The sequence below is a fragment of the Myripristis murdjan genome, chromosome 12 (genome assembly GCF_902150065.1).
Source record: "Myripristis murdjan chromosome 12, fMyrMur1.1, whole genome shotgun sequence".
NCBI classification, from domain to species: domain Eukaryota; kingdom Metazoa; phylum Chordata; class Actinopteri; order Holocentriformes; family Holocentridae; genus Myripristis; species Myripristis murdjan.
Genome location: NC_043991.1, coordinates 11,880,140 through 11,897,627, shown reverse-complemented (window position 1 = coordinate 11,897,627; position 17,488 = coordinate 11,880,140).

The following is a 17,488-nucleotide window of genomic DNA, read 5'->3' as shown; positions in this document are numbered from 1 at the left end:
ATCAGAAATTATTCCTTAATATAAAACTAATGAAACTAAAAAGCTCCTGTTAAAGATATAAGACTGCACCATATGTAGGAGTGGGACCTGGGAGAATGTGGCTTCAGCTGGGGCTGGGCCACACACAGTGACTGCTGATGGGCTCTACTTGACTGAACTGCAAAAAGGCTATTTAGCGGCCAAAGTGGGGGCGGCATGGCTCAGGTGGTGGAGTTGTCATCTAGTAATTGGAGGGTTCCTGGTTTGATTCCCCGCTCCTCCAGAAAGCTTGTTTAAGTGTCCTTGAGCAAGACACCGATGGGCAGCTTGGCATCTTGCATGGCAGCCTCTGCCCTCAGTGTGTGAATGTGTGTGTGCATGGTTGAATGTGAGGCAAACACTGTAAAGTGCTTTGAGTGGTAGGTAGACTAGAAAAATGCTATAGAACTACAGGCCATTTCCGATTAAAGTGATCAGACCGACAGTCAGCAGTGTGGCCTCTGCTTTATGCTTGACCTCATCGAATTTGGTGCTTGTGCACGCACACATGAACACATCAGCTAAGAACGTGAAATAGCAGAGTACAAATTGTCCAGTGCCAGCAATTCAATCTGCCATGGTGGTGCTCCTTCAAGTAGACATGCCATGTTTGGTTCAAATGGTCTGATTCCCCAGTTTGGTTCAGCCACAGAGTATGGCATTGGTATCATGTAACAAAACAGGGGACTTTTAAAGCCAAATTACCCTGCCTCCACAATAATGAAATTTGAAGGCCTGGCTGTTAAGTAAGTCACTGAGCCTCTACCTGCTCACCTACTGAAAGCCATTGTCAGCCAAAGTGAGTCAGCCAATTGCCATGAGTGTGAATGTAAAATCTAAAATTGGCTGTTTGTGACTTTAAGTGTCAATTGAGTTCAAACTAAGCTTGCAATTCCCTCTTTGTCCCCACTTATACTAAACAGATTGAAACTGTAATGCAGTGACAATAATCATGGCTGGACTGCGTGAAAAAAGAACCAAATCTACATTTTTTTTTTTTTTTTTTTTTACGTTTTGAATCTCAGTCACATTCATAGTAATTATAGGTGAATCATTGTGTGTGGGTGAGAGATTTTCAAGTTAACCAAGCGATATTATCTAGAGCTCCATCACATCAAGTAAATGTCAGTTTGTCCTCTGAGAGGGATCATGGGCAAATGGCTTCTGGGCAAAGAGAATAAAAGGAAAAGGGAGTATTTTACTTAATAGACTGCTGACAGTGTTTCCAACAAAACATTTTATTTTTCTTACCACTTTATAAAAATAAAGGCGGAACAAACAAATAAAACAACATACACAGCAAGAGCATTATTTTCATCTTTTATTTAGTTACTTAACTGTTAAAGCCCAGCTGGGATTCAGAATCTCTTTAAAAAACAATAGAACAAATTAAAACACACACACTGGAACATTAAGGAAACTACCTTCACTGAGCAAAAACATAGACCAGCTGAATTTTATACCACATCTCACACAATGGTCTTAATTAACCTTGTTGGTCCCATTGGTGTGATTGTCATTACAAATGCATGCCGCATGCTGAGATTTGTTGAAACCCACAGAACTTTGTATTAAACTCTAGTGGAGAGCCCAAGGCTTCCAAAAATACCAAATATATCCTGCTAAATTCAAAGGGAAGGTGTATAAAATGAAGCACAATATGTTGGTGCAGCCATAAAACAATGCCATCTTGGGTTTGGATATTTCACTCAGTGTCAGCCTGATGTGGCTTCAGTGAAGAGTTGCAACCAGCAGATACAGAATATGTATGTGACTGTTGTGAAAAATAGGGGAAAATCAGAGTTCAAGGGGGTTAAATTCATTCTTTGTAAAATGAGTCTCTTAGATTGTTTGCAACCTGTTCTATCACGCAGCCTTTTATTTTTCTGAGGTTTTGAACTGAATAAAGCTTCAGGTTTGTGCAAAGCGTAACTATCCTTTTCCCTAATCCTTTCATTCATCCATCAAACCACCCATCCACCTGTCTATGCTCTTACCGTCATGTCTTCCACGGATCCCATCCTTCATATAGCCCCTCCCTCTTTCTCCATCCATCTTTACTGTTTATGCTTCTACACACCACACCTTCAAGTCCCTCAGCTTTCTCTTTATTTATCCACCCTCATCCATCCATCCATCCAACCTTCTTTCCTTCCTTTCATATCCTCCCACTCTCAGGTCCCTCTAGCTTTTTGCCATCTGAGGTTGTCCTGGAAAAGCACTCTGATTTAGCCTTTCTTCCTGCTCTGAGAGCTGCAGAGAATGAATGCAGCCAATCAAACGGCACCGTCCCGGCCACTTGTGTATCGGCACTCCAAGGCAACATGTTCCATCATCAGGGCGATTCATACCAAGGAAATGTCTTCCACTTGTTCACTCAATCTATCTCTTCCACCGTGTTTTTTTTTTTTTTTTTAATAATTTGTCAGTGTGTATGTGTATGTGTACGTAAGACTGTGTGTGTGTTACTGCATGTCTGTGCGAGAGAGACTGCAAGAGGGAGAAATTTATAGCTAATCCACTCCCTTTACACTGTCAGCTTCTCCAACAGATTTAGACTCCTGCTCCGCTGTGACTGCATATCACACACACACACACACACACACACACACACACACGCACACACACACTTAAAGGAATATTACTCACAGGTGCAGAATCCTTCTGAGAAAAAAGCCATCGTAAATCAGGCACGATTGAGATGTAAAACCGATGTTCTCCCTCTTTTACGACCCAGAGCCATTGAAATGCAACACAGCTGAGTTTGTATGTTTTTGTTCGAGTTGCAGGAAGTGCAAATGAAGCCTGAAGCCTGTCACATGGAAAAAAAAAATAGATTTTACTTGATGAAATGAAGGTTTTCATGATCGTCTATGTGCTGGGGAAGTTTTATTTCAATGACATGGCTGACACGAGATGTAAAGCATTTCACTGCCTTGTAATTTCAATGAAGTCAAAAGCCGACATAAAGATGTGTTGCATGGGCGAGTCCTCTTCCGTTAGGCGATAAACAGCTTTACTGGAAATTGAGGGTTAAAGGTATTGCTCAGGGGCACCTCAGCAGTATCTGTGGTCAGAGTTACAACCTAAAGACCAAACCAATCCATTTGTCTTGCTTTAACAAAATTAAATTGTTTATTTCAGTTGGGTATTTCAATATGGTGTGATATGATTGTTATTATCATTTTTACTCATGATGTCATTGTGAAGAGCACGATGCACAAAGTGTAAGAGCTTGATTTATGCCTAAACCTAATGGAATCCAATGGCATTCATCCGGTCAGGCATGGCACAGGCTAAAAGGACCGTACCAGTGATTTTGAATGTTCGCCCCATTTACACATGTGCTGCTGAATGTGTGGTTAGGTTAATTCTCTCCAACACATTCTGTGCATCTGTCCACTGAAACAGTCTCATCTTGCTCCATTGCCATGTGTGTGCCCCTCTTTCTCTGGCACAGTGCTATAAATTAGGGTCTCCCATTTTTAAGGTGAGACATTCACCAGGGGAGAGAGCTCCAGTGTCCCTTTTGCCTTGCATTATATATTTATTTAGTTTTTCTTATGTTATTTTTACTACAGTGATGCCAGGAAAACCTATTGTTTTTGTTGGAATTTATCTTATGATCATTATTATTATTAGTAGTAGTAGTATTCATGTATTTTGTCCAATAACATGTCCATGTGTATAACTGTTAAGGTAAAAACCCTTCAAAAATCTTTTTCTTATGAAAGCAAAAGTCAGAACACCACCAAATATGCAGCACAAAGGCCTGCAGTCGATTTAGGGGAGGCGGGCGTTCTCCAGCCATTATGAGCTGCATATCCACTTCTTTCTCATGCAGTGCAATGTTGGTGATATGCCGCTGTGGTTATTATTGTTTTTAACATGAAGGCTTTCACTCCAAGAGCTGGCAGAAAATACTGTCACTGTGCCTCTCAACCTTTTTTTTTTTTTTTTTTTGGCTTGGTGATATGCAAAAGCCACTAAAGATTTTTTTCTTTAATGAAAGAAACGTTTTCCTGCTCTGACTTTGTCATTTTCTTGAGAACGGAATGATGAGCACATTTATATGCATATCAGTATTCATGAAGGGTGTTTCATTAGCCATTTATGGCTAATTGTAGGAGTTAACGGGGTGGGATGTGTGGCTCATTCACATGCAGGAAATTACAACTTGACTGGGATTTGTAAAAGAAAACATAAATTGAGAGCATATGTACTTCTGTTGTACGTAACATCTTACTGTGGAATCTACACAGTTTTAATAATGAGTCACAGTATGTTTTCAAACATTATGTGGCTGAGTAAGTTTTTTTTTTTTTTTTTTATGGGGCTTGATTTCCTTTCTAAGAGTTTGACTTTGGTCCCCTTTCCAGCGATCATCTTCCAATTAGTTAGTTAAATTCTTTCTGTGTGAAAATTGCTCCAACTGGCAAATGGTATCTTCATGCATTGTCTTAAAAAGCTGATAGCACTTATCTTTAATAAAACCCCATTTGGATATTGGTGCAGTGTTTGTGAGTGTGTGTGTGTGTGTCTCCACATGTGTGAATACTTCTCACAATGCACATTTACTGTAATTCTCTATGTAAAAATAGAATAAATAGACTGACTACAACCACACAAGACACATATACTGTGCAGATGTCTGTGTGTGTGTGTGTGTGTGTGTTTGAGTGGTTCTTTTCTTTGCAAATGTATGCATGTTCACATGTGTGCTGAGAAAGGCCTATGACAGCAGGTTTACACAGAGTAGAACAATATGCTGTAGTGTGTATAACAGTGCATGCCCACATGTATGCATTTGTTCACAAGTGCATTGTATGTGCAAGTGTGAATGTGTGCTCTTGTGAATGCAAGCATGAATGTGTGTGTGGATGTGCTTATCAGTCAGTGTGTCTGTGTGTTTAGGCGTGTTCATGCACACACAATTGTCACAACAGAGGAAATGTGTATGACTGTGTTTTTTCTTTGCAGTCCTGGTTTCCAACCCACGCTCATAATATTCCAAATATTTACTCTCACACACCATCTCAGTTACTCCGCTATACTTTCACAGCTTACCCTTCTCACTCAACACATATGACTTATATTAGTTCATAACACTGCTGTCATCAGAAAACTTTGAGTAGCCAATACAGCTTTTCAGGAACGAGGGAAATCAGGCTGTACACTGCAAGAAATCTTCACAGTAACAAGTCATTTTGTCTCGCATTCAGTGTTGAAATCTTGTTTTTCTTAACCCAAGAAAAAAAAAAAAATCTAGTGGGATACAGTGATCCCACTTGTTTCCCACAGAGTTTCACTTGTTTCAGTGTTTTTTTTTTTTTTTTTTTCTGGGAACAAGTAAAAATATGTTGAAACAAGGCAGAATGAGATGGCTCAGTAGTATCAAGAAAATGACCCTTGATTCAAGAAAATTTTGGAAACAAGTTGGTATACATTGGAAATAAGTGGGATTATCTCTATCATTTCTTGGAGAAGTTTGATGTTTTTTTTTTTTTTTTAATTTTTTAATTTTAATTGATTCATTTATTTTTTTTTTTTCCAAATGCACATGATTGTGTATCATGTGTATTTGAAATTGTCCTTATGCTAAGCTAACATGAAAAACTACACACTGGAACCAAATCACTGGATGTACAGCGGTGAAAATGGTATCGAACATCTTGTCTCACTCTGGGTAAGTTGTAAAAAGGGTATTTTGCCCAAAATATTCCTTTGAGAAAAACAGGATTTTAACATTGAACCACTGCAAGACTAAATTACTTGAAAAGCCGGAGCTTTTTTGCAGTGTTAGTAGTTAGAGAGGTAAGCTCGCAACTGAAAGGTCATCAACACCATTTCCAGACTAGCTGGGAAAGCCTGGAAGAGGAGGCTCAATAAGAAATGCAATCATCCCTCAACAACTGCTGTCCAGGTGCCCTTGAGCTAGACAGGCACTTAATCCATCTGCTAGGTATGACTGAGAACATGATTAACTGTGTTATTGTGAAGCAAGGAGCTGGTGATAAAAGAGAACAAGTTTCAGTCAGTCTTCCCTGGATAAATGGTAGTTACAAATGTCCAGCTGACGGTCATATCTAGAGCTACTGAGAACAAACAAGGACGGAGGGGTTTGATGTTTTGCTTGAGGACAGTTTGACAGGACACATGGCTATTAGGACGAGTGAGCAATTGACCTCTCTGTTATGGGATGATCATTTCAGCTGCTAGCCCATCATGTCACTACTTTTCCAGATTGGCATCCCATGAAGTTCAGTGATTCTGCAATGGGTTTTTGGAAGGTTTTCACAAGCCTACCACCAAAGGGAATCACTACTGCAATTAACTGAATAAATTACCCTGAAAAAATAAAGCTCTTGTGTCATAATGTTTGACATGGCTCATGTATTACAGGTTACTACGCTATTTATAAAGACCATGCCCCCCTGAAAAGTTGTAAAATTAAATGGTTGACACTTCCAAACTTCAATCACTGCTTAGGAACTTGACCCAGAGTTCTGTAATGGATGTAAAGCCGCTATTGCAAAATAATCCCCAATATGATGATTAGGATCCCAGTTTGAAGAGGAGGGGACTTGTGTTTTATAAAGGAAAGCAATTTGACACATAATATGAATTGAAATGAATTCATTAACCTTCAAGATTCTGCTAAAACAAGTAGTTCATAGACTTAATTTGCTTCCATAACCACTGGGCCTGGTTGGTTTGACACATTAATATCTCTACTTGCCTATACCTCACCTTACAGTCTACCTTCTGCCTTGTTGCCCCTGTTGTTTTCCTCTGGTTTCCTTTTCTTTTCTGCTGATGGCTCAGCCTCCAATCATGAATCATACATTTCATGTTCACCTAATAAAATCAAAATGATATCCATGTTGCAATGACTTTTTGGCTCCAGCAGCTGTCACAGTTAGTTAACTTGATTAATGGTAGCAAATGGACAGGACTTTCTGTGCGGAGTGATGTATCAAACTTGTTTGAAGTCACTGTGCATAGCAGCGGCCACTTATTCATAATAGCGATCATTGTTTAGAAATATTGTACCACAGAATGATGCAATTAACAGGCCCGAGTCCACAGACCCTGCTTCTATTTGTGCATCCTCCGCATAATCTTTTTGTAATGACTAAACATGTTTCTCTCACCTTTTTTCGTCCCCGTTGAACGTGTAATTTTTTATTTGTAAGACATTGTATTTTACTTATGAAATTTCTATAATGCATACAATGCTGTGGGGCGTTCAATGGCCACCATGTATTTCTCTTCTATTCAATCTTAATAACAGGTTTAGCTTTCCTTATATTTATTTTGAGAAAAAAAAAGCCATAGGAATGGTTTAACAAAAAGAGGCTAAGAGGGGCCATACAAACAACATGGATACATGGTTACATTTGGAAATAGCCCCTGAGGCACCATAAACCACTCAACTTCATTTGAATACAAAACACAGAAACATCTTCTCATTAGCCTATTCAGCCCCTTTTTGTTTATAACCAATCAGAAAAAAAAAAAAAAAAAAAAAAAAAAAAAAAAACATGTTAAAGATAATATCCTAGCGGAAAACCTCATCTTTGTATCAAATAGTAGATATAATGAAAAAGTAACATTGTTAGCCGATGATACAGGATTCAATGTTAGAGTTCAGTTCTGGAACAATGATTTTGTTGTCAGTGCACATTGTTGATCCTTGGAAAATGCTGCTGATTTCCGGTTTTTATCTCCTTTCCTGTTAGAAACCCCAGATCAGTTTTTATGTATGCAAAGATCATACTGTGAATGAGATTTTCCATGTCGATGCTTAAATGTCTCCTTTTCTCTCATCTCCCATCTTGTTCCATACCTCTCCCTCTTGTATCTCCAGCCACACCTCCCCCTTCCTCCTCTGTCCTCATCTCTCCTTCCGCTCCTCTTCCATCCTCCCTCTCTTCTTGCTCTGTGTGATCAGTTGGTCCTCAGGGTAACGTTTCGGGGCAGATTGATGGCGTTCAGGCCTGACTCTGGTCAGCGAGGGCCTGTTCCTTCCCACATTCCCCATCTCCTCTACCTCACTCCAAGCATTCATTCCCACTCTCCTTCCCCTCACCCTGTCCTCCCACTCCTTCTGTTTCCCTGTGCATTTTCTTACTTATCTCAATATGTGCATCCATTCACTTCTTCTCTCATGCCTTTAAAACCCTTCCTCCCACTCTGACTGTATTGCTATACCCAGATCCACACCCTGCTTCCGTCCATGAATTCATTCCTGCTCTTCACTCCACTTCATTCCATCCTTTCCACCCCTAATCCCTCCTGTCCTCTCTTTTCCCCCTCATCCCTCCTTCTCCTTGTCCTTTCATTATTTTTCTCCCTCCCCTCAGCCTTTTTCTTTCTTCCTTCCTCTGCCTAGACAGATTAATAGTCTTCCTGTCCGACAGAGACACTTATACAGGCCTGTCTTTCCCCTGACGACACTAAACAAAACCTCTCTTTCCCTTTCTTTCTTTCCTTTTTCCCTCGCTCTTCTCTCTCTCTTTCTCACCTACTGACCTGTGCTTCCTAGTGGGACACTATACTAGACCTCCATACCTCCCGCTCGTCTTCATCTCAGTCTAACCCTCTCTAACTCTTTCCACTCTGTCTTCCTCTTCTCTCTTCTATTGACAGAATAGGACGCTGTCACCAACCTCCAAAATGACTTGTTAGTTACTATGAACTTTTTTGTTACATTTTATTTCTCAATTTTAAAATCCTGCGAGCACTTAATGCATTCAGCTTAATTACCAAAAAGTCATATAGGTCATGGGTCAGGGGTAACTGCAGCCTGATGTAATAGATGTTGCTGTTTTGTCACTTGTTGAGCAAATTAATGTGGATGGGATTTTTTTTTCTTTCTTTTTTTTTTAATGAAAATGGCCTAGTGTGGATGGAAAATGAAAGACACAAATAAAATTTACTCATTTTAGCCTGGATACAGGTTAGACAGACAGACCCTTTACTCTATATTTAATATTTCACAGAGTACTTGATTTTATACATGAAACAGCACAAACAAAACCAGAAAAAAGGGTGCAGTGACATACTTAACATTAAAAAAAAAAAAAAAAAATCATAATTATTATTTTGGCCAGTACAATATAGTCTTAGCAGGCACATAATTTGAATCAATAGAGGTGCATAACCCCAGGTACATGATGCATTTGCACTGCAAAATATCTGCATCTGAACAAGTCATTTGTCTTCATCTTGTCTGTGTATTTCTGTGGCTTTATGTTCACCCCCTCTCTTTTTGTATGCCATGCCAAACTTGTTTGTACGACTCAGGCTCAACCTTTGCCCAGTCTCCCTCAACAATCACTTAATATTCCTAATAAATTCTTCTCAAACGCAGTAATGTCTGATTTCCTTCCCCCATTTATTTACCTTTTCATTTCCCAGCAAATAAAAGTTTATGGGGGCAAGCCATAAAGAGTTAGAGAAAGATGAAAGGACACAATAAGGAGACAGAAGACATAGAGCAGGGATGGGCAAAATACTAAGCAAATAGCTGTAGGCAGATGATAAGAACCCCAATGATCCTTGGGCTAAAATTTACCCTGCAACCTTTGTTCAAATCCCAATCACGACCTTTGCCACACAACAATCTTGTAACTTTGCCCTACATTTTTCTTTTCATCTTCGCTGTTTCACAAGGAAAACAGGACTAAGTTAATGTCTGTTCAGGAGTATTTTTTTATAATCTGTTGCCAACAGTGTTTAATCTCACTGTTGCACATGTCATAGTAAAGGAAGATACACATGGGATCTCAGATTTTTGAGTATTTTAAGGCTATTTAACCTGAACAGCTTGGTGTGCATGTTGTTGTACATACCCTTTTTCATAATAAGAAAAAGCAGAAATGCCATAAAATCACATCAAATGAAAGACAGAAAGGGGAAGAGACAAGGGAGCTGATGGAGAGAGTGCAAAGTGAAGGGGCTGGGAAACAGAGGTCAAGACTAAAACCAGATGTTGGAAGAAGAGAGAGTGATAGACAAAAAAAATCATAGGGATGAATAGAGACAGAGTGAGAGAAGACAGAGAGGGCACAGATACAGGAGGAAGAGGAGGAGGAGGAGGAGGAGGAGAAGGGTTGAGGCCGGGTCAACTTTGTCTCCTGTCCCCACAGGCTTACGTGACTTAACAGCAGTGCAAGTTCAGCAAAGTTCAAGGTTGCATTGACTTGCATTGGGAAGAGAGAGCTGAACTCAATGGACGCAGTGAAACAATGTTTTTGGTAGCACTTTGCTTACAGTTCAACTCAACAAGCTCATTATAAGTTTAATAAGTTTGCATTGTAATCACTGTAATCATAACACTCTGTGTGATGTACTACACAAAACAGATTTGTAATACATCATAATCTTTTACAAAGAATTTCATTTCTCGATGTGAGTGTGATGTAATAATTGCGTGTATATTACAGTCAGTCTTTACACTGCTGATACTGGTAAAATATCTGGATTTGAGCTGGCAGAGGAGTTCAGCTTACACTGATGCTCTTTTATCATCTTTTACTCTGTGTCGGTCTTTGATCTGTGTTTGGTCAATGTCACAAAAACATCCTGATAGAGCAGAAACTTGGTACATGTTATCCCTCTGGCTCTCTGATGCTCAGTGATGGTCGGAGTGTGTGAATGGAGCGGAGTGGCATCAATTTCTGCTCTCTGGTCAAAACGTAGTTCCATCTCTACTCCTGATTTTCTATTTTCCACCTTCAGCTCAAAGCAGTAAACATTCGGCTCCAGGTTGTCAGCCCGCTTTACACCCCGCTGTAATTTTTTTTATTTTTTTTTATTTTCGTGAATGTCTGGGCACTTAAGGAGCGAGTTGACAAAGTATCTGCCGTGATGTCACAGCGGGTACTTTGCCCGTGGCACTTGATGAAAAGTACCTGCTGTGATGTCACTGATTGAGCAACATGCCTGAAAGTTTCAACCCCTTGAGAGCGGTACAGTGGAAATTTTCTGCTACATGGAGCTTGAGCAAAAGTTTTGTCAAGAAGACTATTGAAAGCTCATGCACAGCTTTTCGTTCCATTTCTCAGTTGTAATCCTGCCTTTCTCTTCTCTCTCATGCACGGCCATTCATAATTTTCTTTGCTGTCAATTCATCCAGATCAGCTGTTCACATCACCTGCCCATGTCTATCTAATAGCATAGCAACACACCTCCTTTGTTAGCCCAACACCTGGCTGCTGTCTTTTTAAATATGCCTCTTTCTGTGCTTTTATAGCCGTCTGCTGCCATTCATGCGTCCCTCCACTTCCCCATCTCCACCCTCATCTCACAGATTCATCAGTTTATCGGGTCTAATCAGATGTCTGTTTGTTAAACCAGTCTGAACCATGGAGGCTGGGCCGAAACTGCGTGGTGTATTGCAAAACCATTGTGCGGTTAAATGTTTCCATGGAAGGTGTTGCAGTTTGCCGGAGGTGATGGCTTCATCCAAGAGCCATGAAGGACGGAACGGAATGGAGCGATTTTGGCACTCGTGAGAACACAAACACTTTGACTCTATAAAAAGCCGCTCCTCGCTGCAGGCTAAATGAGGCTGCTCTGCTTCCCACTCCACACCGCTCACATATTCTGATTATGGTTATGGTTAAGTGAATATTTGAATGAGGAAGTTTTCCAGCCATTCAGGCTTTTATTTCCTGCTATTCTCTTACATTTAACAATTTCCTAACTTCTAATTATGTCTGATTATTTCCTTTCTCACCTCATGTTGTTATCACTTTTTACTTTTTTTCTTTTCTTTTCTTTTCTTTTCTTTTTTTAACCTCTGCCAGTGGAGTTAGATGGCAAAGTTTTCACCCCTTTCTATTTGTCTATTAACAGGGTATCGCTAAAGGTTATGAACAGATTTGAATGAGGCTTTGTAGAAAGGTTGGTCATGGACCAAGGAAGAATTGATTCACTTTTCACACCAGCCGGTCACAGAGGGGTGTGGAAGTGAGCATGGCTTCAATAAAAATGCATGCAACTTTTGAACAGATTCAAGACCTTTGTAGAAAGGTTGGTCATGGGGTCTTGACTCACTTTTCACACCATCTGGTCAAAAAATGTGGTGACAGAGTCAGAATCAGAAATACTTGTGGGCAATCAGACAGTGGGCATGATTAAAGCTTGTGTAGGTAACTTTTTTTTTTTGCTTTATAATTTTGACATATCACCGTTATGCACAGAGATTCAAGCCAAACAAAATGCACTGAGAAAAAAAAAAATACAGTCTTCCTACCTGCTCCTGTGGCTGTAAACTCATTTGTTAAACTCTCATCTCAGTGTGACTCAAACAACCAACTGCCTCAAGGAAGTGTTGCTACCTTAGTCAACTCTTTTTCTTGCACACACACACACACACACACACACACACACACACACACACACACACACACACACACACACACACACACACACGCACTATTGCTGTGCATGCATAAGGGTGGGATGGAGTAAGAGGAGACGCTGAATCTCTGCTTGAGCTGTTTGAGTCCAGATTTTTGACAAAAGTCCACCCACTCTGCAAAGTTACCTTGCCTTAACTTCATGTTGAAATTCTTTAATAACCCCTTGAGGTGTCCCCAATGACAGAAATGCGGCATAATCACAACTACACAAAACATTTAACAAAAACCAGAAAATAACAGCAAGGTATTTTTTGAACAAGCGAAAGATGATATAGGTTGAATATTTACATGTAGGCTAGAGTATTCAAATCACGGGGAGGTTTAAAAATAAAGGCTGTTGGAGGAGGAACAGAAAAAACGAGTGTCTCAACTGATACTTAGGGGAGAAATGTACCATAAATTGAGTGAGGGTAACTGACATATATAAACTTAAAAGTAAATGAAAGTCAGTGTTGCTGTCCTCTTATGATGGGGGAGGGCCAATTAAGAGTTTCATACACTGCACCATAATGAGTTAGGAAAGGACAGCCAAGAACAAATTTGCATAGTCTATTATAAACTGTATTGAAAGGGAGAAGATTAGTTTTGGATGCAGCCTGATACAACATCAGTATAATCCAATACTGGTAAGATGAGCTGTAACGCAAGCTTCTTTCTAAGAGTAAATGAAAAGCGATTCCTGGATTGGTACAGAGCACTAATACCAAGATTCATTTTCGTCACGATATAATCAATATGGCATTTAAATTAAAGTTCAGACTCAAGCCATAGGCCTGGGTATTTGGTGTGTTCAACTCTTTGCAGTGGCGCTCCATCAAGAGAGGTAAGAACACGTGAATAAGCTTTAGATTTGGATTTAATGCTTTGGCGTGTACCAAAAATCATAGTGTGAGACTTGGTCGTGTTGAGTAGTGATTTATTAGCTGCTAGTCAGGTGTGTTGGATATTAAAATGAGACAGGAAAGCGGAAGCAATTTGTATATTAGCATATTGTCCTCATAAAGCTCTCAACATTTAGAACAAATCAATTGGGGTCATTCATAAAAACTGAATGAAGAAGTGAACCAAAAGTCGAACCAAAGTAAAGCGACAACAAACAACAAAGTAGCAAAGTAAAGTTTATCTAAAAGAAGGTAATGGCCGACCAGGTCAAAATCTGTGGTCATTTTGATAAACATTGCACCTGCAGAGAAAATATTATTTGTAAGTTTGAATAAAGCAATAGTTGTGGAATTAATTGATTTAAAGTCAGACTGAAAAGGTGATAAGATATTTTACTTATTAAGACAATGACAACTGATCAGAAATTGAGTTCACGTACATCTCCCCGTTGTGTAAGAGAGTGACATGTGAAATTTTCCATATGGCAGGTATTTCACAAGTAGATAAAGACATGCTAAATTATAATCTCAACAGGTGTTATTCTCCTGAAAGGGAAGGAGCTGTGACTAGACAGCACATTGTTGAAATCACCACCAATAATAGACCGGCAGAACAGACCGAGGAGAAATGCTGATTGCTAATCTGTGTGATCCCTTCATCATTGTTAACTCTCATCTGATTAGGAAGTTTTACTAGATGCATTAATTATCATTTTGATTATATTCCAAAATTGTTTTGGAAAGTGAGTTATGAGCAGCAGACTTTTTATGATATTTGGCCCTTCTGGTCATTCATAGTTTTGGCTGCATTTCTGAGCTGTCTGTACTTTTCCCAGTAACTTCAGTGAACTCAGAAAACAGAAAGTCCCACGCATCATGAACACTTGGTATTAGTTTGTGTTTGTCCCAGTTAATTGAAAAGAACTCATTAATAAATCGATTTATATTCATTTTCTTATATTGCCTGATTTTATTTAATTTGGGTAACAATTTTCCAAATACAGTACACAATTGCTTGGTCACTGAGGCACTCAAACATAAACACTGCTTTTAAAAATCTATTGAAACTTGAACCCAGGCCCGGACTGTACATCGGGAGAACCGGGAGAATTCCCGAAGCGCCGGCCTGTCACTGGCCTGCGACAGCCTGTGACTAGATCAAGACGTGATTGGTTTGTTTTGATTAACACCCGCCCCAACAGTCCGAGCACGCTGTAAACATAGGAGGGGGTGTGGCGACTCGCGCGAGTGTGTTGGACTGTGGAGGAGAGCGGAGGAGGCGGAAGGAAAGGTTTAGTGATTACATTGCAGTTGATAAATAAATTTTTCCATGTACCCCAATCCAAATCCGGGGAAAAAAAGAGGAAATGTGGGGCAGAAAGGGAGAGAGAGAAAAAAAGAAAGGCACTCGAGGAAGACGCTGCCAAGTGCCTCAAGTTGCCCTTGTTATTCAGCCCCCCCCTCGCTGTCGCACCGTCAAAAAAAAGTGATGCTTCAGCAAGTGAGTTTTCTAAAACACACAGGTTCTTCTCAGTAGGAGGTTCTTTAGGCCATGTACACTCTCAGTTAGAGTTGAATTAACACTGAGGATTAGATTTTACACGTACAGTGTAGAAATGTAGGACCTGGACTTGAAATTCAAAAGTTTTGAAATTAAATAAGGATTGATTTACAAGCCATATTTTTTTTACTGCCTTTGAGATTAATTTTTTTGTGCAACAAATGGGATATAATCATTCCATTATTCTTATAGTGAATGCAAAACACAATAATTCTGTGTTTGCTATTCTGTATGTGTAGGCTTCCATCCATTAGTCCATTAGTTTGTATTAGGAAAGCTCCTCTGAGTTGTATGTGCTACTAACTTAGGAAATGCTGTTGGTCGTATTAGAGACACTAATGCAGATCGTATTAGAGGGTTGGTACAAACGACACATGTGGTTGCAAGGGTTGGAGGACTTGTTGACCTGTTCTCAGCAGAGTTACCTTGACGATAATACACTCTAAATGTAAAGGCTCAGTATCAGGGATAATTGATTCAGAAACCAGATTGGAGGACACACGTGGCAGCCCTTGTGCCTCCGTCGATCTGCTATACGTGTACGTGTTTCCTTCAAATTTTCTCTGCAACCGATCACCCGGTTGACGTCAAAGTTGACACTGCGCTGCCACAGCAATAGACCTGCCAATCTGAAGTCGAATGAACGTGTGTGGAGAAAATCGAGTGCCATACATACAGAGATTTCACCATCGACAGGTAGATGTAAATAGCAAAACCAGCAGTGCAAGTGTGTATTGTTCAGCAAATGTAATTTAATAAGATCAGCACATTACTAGTTGTGTGTGCTTGAAAGAAAATACTTTTGAGCGTCGTGTGTGTGTGTGTGTGTGTGTGTGTGTGTGCATGAGCATGTGCACATGTGCTTACCTGTGCCGACAAATGCAGACATACATATTAATAGTTACTGTAGGTTATAGCTGTTTTGTAGCTTTGCCTGCTGGAAGCATTTGCATATGTAGTAATTAATGTGAACTGTGTTTATTGTGTATTGTGTTATTGTGTGTGTTGTATGTGTGTGCGAATGGCACTTTTATGTGTATATATGTCAAGTCTGTGTCTGTGTAGGTTTATGTGTGTGTGTTTGTGGGTGTGGGTGTGGGTGGGTTTATATGGGTATGTGCTCTTAACACATAAATAATAGAAACTTCTTACTTGGATATAATACACAAGTGACAAGCATTAATGACAACATCAACAACAGATTTCTGTGTTTGTCTAATTAAAAAAAAAAAAACAAAAAAAAACTTTATGGTTATCATAATTCATACACAGCAGGCATGTGTTGTTCATAAATCAGCACCAGCGGTATCAGCATGTGTTTGTGAGTGTGTGTGTGTGTGTGTGTGTGTGTGTGTGTGAGTGATCGTGCACGTCAGCACATGTGTATGTACAGCTGTGCATTGTTTTTCTTGAAGCAAAACTTCATGGACCAAAACAAAAGAGAAAATGATGTTGGCATAATTTCATACTCAAAGTCACATTTTGTAATTAGCAGGCTGCCTGTGACAAAAGATTAACAAGAACGCTTAATTTACTTGGCGGGCTCTAAGCCGGAGCAGCCTCACTGTGGTCAAGTGCAGGGTATGGTCAGCGTAAACACAACAATACTTTAACTTTGTTTGGATTACGGACATTTTGGTGAGCCTTATAATATGCGATGTAATTAATAGATGCTGCAGTAATCCTGTTCCTGCTTAACGACAGACATATTGGCTTGCAAAGACGGACAGAGGGAAGATGCAAAGATGACACACCAGTTGTGTGTCATCAATGTTCCTACACTGCTGACTGCAGGCAGTTTCTGGCAGAGTGGAGCAGGAGATCCAGTTGGATGTTCACAAGCTTTTGGTAAATGCAGATGCTCCAAAAATGCATAAAGTTGCAGGCTTGTTATTGTTTATCTATCTATGGTCTATTTGATAGGGACAAAGTCAATATAGCCTACACTGATGGAAAGTTGGAAATGGTTAGGTTAATCAGATGCAAGTATCACATGATTATTACTGATGCTAATTTGTGACGTTCTAGAAGGGCTTTTGTCTTTTATTAAAAAAAAATTAAAGTGGGTAATCTTAAAAATGGTTAATTAACTAATTTCAAGAGATCAAGTAGCACATTAGTGGCGCCACACGATGCATCAGCAGCGCCAGGAGCGTCATACGTTGTCGAGTATATGTCAAGCTTAACTACATTCTCGTCATGGAAAAACGAATCCTCTTCTTCAAGCGTATGCAGTGTGATCACCAGCTCTCTCCTGCCCATTTGTATAACTCCATCAGCTAGACTGCCAGGTCCTCACAGAGCTAAGAGAACAATGTCACACTCCTTGTGTTCGGTACGCTGCACTGCATTTATAAGCAACCAATTGTGTGCCTCATATTTGTGTGGAAAAAAAAAAAAATCACATTCTATGTGATCGCAGGCTAAAAGCGGCATGGCAGTTAACAGTGAAACTGATTAATCACTGTGTCCCTGGTGACAACCAGAATAAATGTGCAGGATGGGGAATTGAGACCAAGTTGACACTTCTAACTACTGAAATCTGGTCTGATTGATTTTATTCATTGTGTTACACGTTTCCTTCTTGGGCAGAG